Source organism: Pithys albifrons, chromosome 12, assembly GCF_047495875.1.
Source record: "Pithys albifrons albifrons isolate INPA30051 chromosome 12, PitAlb_v1, whole genome shotgun sequence".
Lineage (NCBI taxonomy): Eukaryota > Metazoa > Chordata > Aves > Passeriformes > Thamnophilidae > Pithys > Pithys albifrons.
This window is the reverse complement of record NC_092469.1, coordinates 19920374-19926588: the sequence shown is the minus strand read 5'-3', so window position 1 is coordinate 19926588 and position 6215 is coordinate 19920374.

Sequence of the window (6215 nt, the reverse complement as noted above, 5' to 3'; positions counted from 1 at the left end):
TGATTCCCTGAAAATGAAATCCTGACTCTTCCTTTGTCCCTGTTTTCTTTCCTGCTGCATCTTCCCTGGGGTGCCTGTGGTGCCCAAATCCCTCCCACAGCAGAGACTGGGGTGGCAGAACTAAGAACCTGAGGCCTCACTGCCCTCCCAGCCACAGCTTTCCCTTGCTGAAAGGAAACATCAGGTAATCCTGTGCTGGTTTTTTTCATTCTTCCTTCCACTTGGTCTGAAAGGGATCGGCTGGCACAAAACCAGCAGGAGGGATGAGGAATGGGGATGGTGTCAGCCCCTTCTTCATGGCATCAGACTAAGAGTCGTCTGCATTTCTCACACTTCAAATTCACACCCACTTCAGCTCTGAACTGCTTTTCCAAGTGAGTGATTATGTTGAAGTGGGAGAACTTGTGGCATGAGCTCAGCTGCCACCACGGAGCTGTTCATGCTCCTGTGCCAGGACATGAGCTGGAGCCCCCAGTTCCCAGTTCCATTCATCCTCCTGTGCCAGGACATGAGCTGGAGCCCCCAGTTCCCAGTTCCATTCATCCTCCTGTGCCAGGACATGAGCTGGAGCCCCCAGTTCCCAGTTCCATTCACCCTCCTGTGTCAGGACATGAGCTGGAGCCCCCAGTTCCCAGTTCCATTCATCCTCCTGTGCCAGGACATGAGCTGGAGCCCCCAGTTCCCAGTTCCATTCATCCTCCTGTGCCAGGACATGAGCTGGAGCCCCCAGTTCCCAGTTCCATTCATCCTCCTGTGCCAGGACATGAGCTGGAGCCCCCAGTTCCCAGTTCCATTCATCCTCCTGTGCCAGGACATGAGCTGGAGCCCCCAGTTCCCAGTTCCATTCACCCTCCTGTGTCAGGACATGAGCTGGAGCCCCCAGTTCCCAGTTCCATTCATCCTCCTGTGCCAGGACATGAGCTGGAGCCCCCAGTTCCCAGTTCCATTCATCCTCCTGTGCCAGGACATGAGCTGGAGCCCCCAGTTCCCAGTTCCATTCATCCTCCTGTGCCAGGACATGAGCTGGAGCCCCCAGTTCCCAGTTCCATTCATCCTCCTGTGCCAGGACATGAGCTGGAGCCCCCAGTTCCCAATTCCATTCATCCTCCTGTGCCAGGACATGAGCTGGAGCCCCCAGTTCCATTCATCCTCCTGTGCCAGGACATGAGCTGGGGCCCCCAGTTCCCAGTTCCATTCATCCTCCTGTGCCAGGACATGAGCTGGGGCCCCCAGTTCCCAGTTCCATTCATGCTCCTGTGCCAGGACATGAGCTGGAGCCCCCAGTTCCATGTCCTGCCTCTCCTGGAGTCGCTGTGCTTTCCAGCCCCATTCTGCAAGTAAGTTACTTGGCAGATGATTATTTCTGAGAGCAAACAAACCTTGGCCATGGAGCACTAAACTACTCAAGTCTGGCATGAGCTTTTAATGTGGGAATGGCTCTGCCTTAGTGCTGGTGGTTAATTCAGGATGGAGTGCACTGTTACAGCTCCCGAGTGCCATCCTGTGTGAATGTCTGGCCTCTCCAATTTCCCCTTTTTTAGATATTTTTATACCACCAATGCCTTCTCCTAATCCCATGCCTTAATTTTCTGGTGCTACAGGCCCATCTGACCCCAGTCTGTCAGGCTGAGTGTGATGTGTATGATCACACAGTTGTTCAAGCCTTAGCAAGGGAGGAGTAAAACACACCCAGAGTGTGCAGTAACTCCTGCCATATGTCTGGCCTTGGAGAAGCACAACTGGAGTTTCTCAAGTGGCAGCACTGCTGAATACCAACCACATGCACCTCCCAAATGCTGGCTTGGAACCCTCCCTCTCCTTCCAAAGGAGCTGGAAGGTGTGAGGGATCGGTGCTGGGCAGTTCTGCCTGGAGGGATGGAATTTCTCACCGTTCTCTGCTTCTCAGCCACGTGTTTTACCCTGACCTCCTGTCCCTGTGAGGAACATCCTCTGCCTTCCCTCCTGCTGCAGGAAGGGTTGGAGTGGGACAGAACCTCGGAGTTCCTGTGTGGAATCAGCACCAGAGAGAGAGGAAGGAACCTTACCCGCCTTACTCTGTAATCCTAGGGCTGGCATTTCCCAGTTTCCAAGCCTTTTCCAAGGCACTTAAGGGGGGGGACGTTGGGCTGCCCACACTGGGGTCTGACCTCCCTTCTCTGCATCATCCCGGAGTGTGTTCTGGGCGAGAATGAGCGAGGTGATGCGTGTTCTGCTCATCCCACTTTTCAGCAGGGCTTTGCTTCCTTCTCTTTCCAGTTAAAAAGGTTAATTAACGGCTAATTAAAGACTCCTGACTCCTCCTGCGGTTCCTTGGAGCCGCCTCTCCTCCTTGCCTTGCTCTCTGCCACATTCCTGCCATCATTAACCTCTGTGGGTGATGAGCTTTTCCCCACGGGTGTGACTCCGCCCATGGGACCGGGGCTTCACGCCACTCCGTCCCTGCACAGCCCCCCGTGGGATTCACCCCCGCCGGTGTCACCCCCGTCGTTGTCACCGCGACTGTCCCGGGGCCGCGGCGGGCGCTGCTGCATCGCGGCGTGTCCGCCAGAGGGCGCCTGGAGACCGGACACGGATTGGGATGCACATGGACACGGACAGGGACACGCGTGGGATTGGGATGCACATGGACACAGACAGGGACACGCGTGGGATTGGGATCTACATGGACATGGACAGGGACACATGTGGGATTGGGATCCACATGGACATGGACAGGGACACGCGAGGGATTGGGATGCACATGAACATGGACAGGGACACGCGTGGGATTGGGATCCACATGGACACAGGGACACGCGTGGGATTGGGATCTACATGGACACGGACAGGGACACGTGAGGGACTGGGATCCACATGGGCACGGACAGGGACACGCGTGGGACTTGGATCCACACAGACACTGGTGGGACTGACATCCACATGGACATGGACAGTTGTGGGATCAGGATTCACAGGAATACAGACACTTGTGGGACCAGGATCCCTGTGGACAGACATGGAGCCCTGTGAGGGCAGGATCCACACAAACACAGACTAACGCGGTACCAGGATCCTCCTGGACACATGTGGGATCAGGTTCCTCACAGACATGCATGGGACCACACACATCCACACAGGGACACTGGACCCTGGCACCCTGAGATTCTTGGAAGCAGGAACCCACAAAACTTGAGACCCCTAAGGCATCTCCCAGGTGGGACATGTCACCCACAGGATTTGGGACCCCTTTGGCATCCCCTGGGGTGAGACACATGAGGGCTCCCACAGGACTTGGGGCCTTCCTTCCCTGCTCCCAGCCCTGCAATCCTGTGCTGGCTCTCACTGTCCATCAGCCCAGGCTGTTGGTGTCCCCAGTGTCCCCTCTGTGTGGGCAGGGTCTTGGCTGGAGGGACATCATTCCTGAAGGGGATTCCATTGGGGAACGTGGGCTGCTCTGGGACTGGGCTGGGAGAAGCACAAGCTGCAGCAACTTTCCTGCTCCCCTCTGTGCTGTCACACCACCCACCTTTCCCCAGCTTGTTCCAAGTGAACTGGTTCCCGTGTTCCCATCATCCTGCCTTGGTTTCACTCCTGTACCTGGGGGGCAACTCAAAATTCCCTCCCCTCCCTCTCTCCCACTCAGCCTTTGTGTCTCACCTCTATTGGAAGCATTTTCCTCAGTGCTGGCTTCTCCCTGTGGCTCTTCCTTACCTTGTCATCCCTCATTTCACCCCTGGGAACCCAAATTTTAGTCATGACCTGGCACTTCTCGCCGCTCACCCCATGCCCACAGTCAGAGCTGTTCCCACGGAGCCTGGTTTGGTCCCGTGTCCCTCAATCCTCGTTCCCATCACACCTGAGCTCCCAGAGCAATGTCCTTTTGGCAGTGCCCTTGTTACCTGCTCCGGGGTGTTTATCCCAGCCAGCTGCCTGTTGTCCCGTGATCCCGGCTGGAGCAGCCGAGCTCCGTTACCTGCCCGGCTCAGCTCCTGCCTGTTGCTGCTAATTAAAAACAAATGAGGAGGGGATGGCTGGTGAGTGATGAGCTGGGTGGCTGTGACGGATCCGCTCCATTTAGGAGTTCTTGGAGTTGCTTGGATAAATAATGCGGAAATTTAATTTTCTGCCACTCTGGAAAAGAGAATTCTTGGCTATTCCTTGTGAACCTTTCAAAGCATCTTGCTTGCTGTGAAAGGGAAACCTGCCCTTGCCTGGGACCCTTCCCAAAGGCTCCTGCCTGGATAACCTGCTTGTTTCATCCATGGCTGGTGGTGGTTCGTTAGGGAGAAGGTGCCAAATTGGCGCTGTACCACACGGTGCCTGACACGGGGGCAGCTGCAGGGGAGCCTTTTCCTCTCCAAAACAAGTGGATACGGCAGCGCTGGGGAAAAACACGGCTTGGAGCCAGGGAGCAGGAGCTGTACCCCGGCCCCCGCCGCGCTGGACGCACAATTCCCCTCTCCCTCCCTCTTTGTTCTCTCCAATTTAATTGCACAGCGAGTCCTCCCGGGCACAGCCTGTTTCTTACCCCGCGCTGGTACAAAGCGCTGTGGGCTGGGACGTGCTGACCCGGGAACAGGGAATACGACCTTGGGAGAGGGATCGAACCGGTTTGGGCTTCCCCGGGCAGCACTGCTCGGCCGCTCAGCCGTGATGGCAACTCTCCTCTCCCAAGCTTTGCCCTGGGATGGAGGCGCTGGGGCAGCACCGCAAACAGCCAGCGCAGGGTCCCCGCTGGGCTCTCGGCAGGTTTCACACTTTCCTTTAAGCCTGTGGGGCGGGATATCAGCTTCTCCTGCTGGGCACGAGTGCCCTGCAACCTCCTTTCCCAACAGCTTCCTTGCCTGCGGCTGAGTCGTTCCCCGCTGGAGAGGGCTCAGGGAGGCAAGGTGGAATTACAGCATTACAGACAAAGCCTTAATATAATCTTCCCTGCATGAACAGCGTTGCAGGGGGAAGACACGGGGAATGTTCTGCGGAGCGGGCTCCAAATGAGGCACGCAGGATGTGGGCGGAATTGCTCCATCACCGCTCCTAATGGCTTAACCAACAAAATCCATATTCATAAATCAAGCCAGGAGCGGGAGCGACCTCTGTTCGGCTCTGCTGCCGAGCCGTGGTGCAGCCCGAAATAAAGGCAGATTATATATTGCAGGCAGCAGCTCTGCAGAGATCTGCTGCAGCTGCCACGACTTGGCCTTGGCATTAACTGAGCCCAAGGAGAGACGATACAATCAAATCTGTCTGTCGGCAGCTGAAGGATTAGCTGAGTCAACCAGGAAAAAGCTGAGCTAATTTATTGTGCTATTTGCAGTGCTGAAATGCACCCTGGATGGAATTTTACCCTCAATTAGAGATCTCACAGTTCTACAGAATGTGATCATCAAAAATGTGCTTTTTCAATGCGTTGACTGCTCGGGGTTGGGCACTGCAGGGGCGTGGGGGAAGCTCAGTGATCGAGGTGAGCTGGTGAGATCTGGGAAGTGGAGCCAGTGGAGAGATGAAATGGATGGATCTGTTCTCTCTGGCCAAGGGAATTGTGGTGCAGGGACAAGAGTGTCACAGATGTGTTGGCAGAAGGACCTGGCGGTCTCTCACCCACCATGCAGGGCTGTCACCAGCACTGGTTTTGATCAGCTGCAGCTTTTTCTGTCCCCCCAAGGACAAGAAATCCACCATTTCCCAGCCTGAACCCTCTGAAGTGTCACTGGATAATGCAGCACAAAGTCTGGCTCTGTCCTTTTGCAGCTTCCCTTCAGGTATCATGGAACTCCAGAATGGTTTAGGTTGGAAGGGACCCTAAAACTGATCCAGTTCCACCAGCCCAGGTTGCTCCAAGCCCTGTCCAGCCTGGCCTTGAACTCTTCTAGGGATGGGGCAGCCACAGCTTCTCTGAGCAACCTGTGCAGGGCCTTCCCATGCTCACGGGGGAGAATTCCTTCCCAATATCCCATCCAACCCACCCTCTGGCAGTGGGAAGCCATTCTCTGTGTCCTGTCCCTCCAGGCCCTTGTCCCAAGTCCTTCCAGCTCTCTTGGAGTCCCTTTAGACACTGGAAGGGGCTCTCAGGTCTCCCTGGAGCCTTCTCTTTTCCTCCAGCCTGGATTCCACCACCGAGTCAGAGGAGCAACCCCTGTGATGCCAGTGAGATCTCCAGGGAGCTTTGCCATTTCAAGGACAAAAAGACCAAACAAAAAAAAAATCAAACCCAGGTGAACTCAAAAGATTATTCAGCT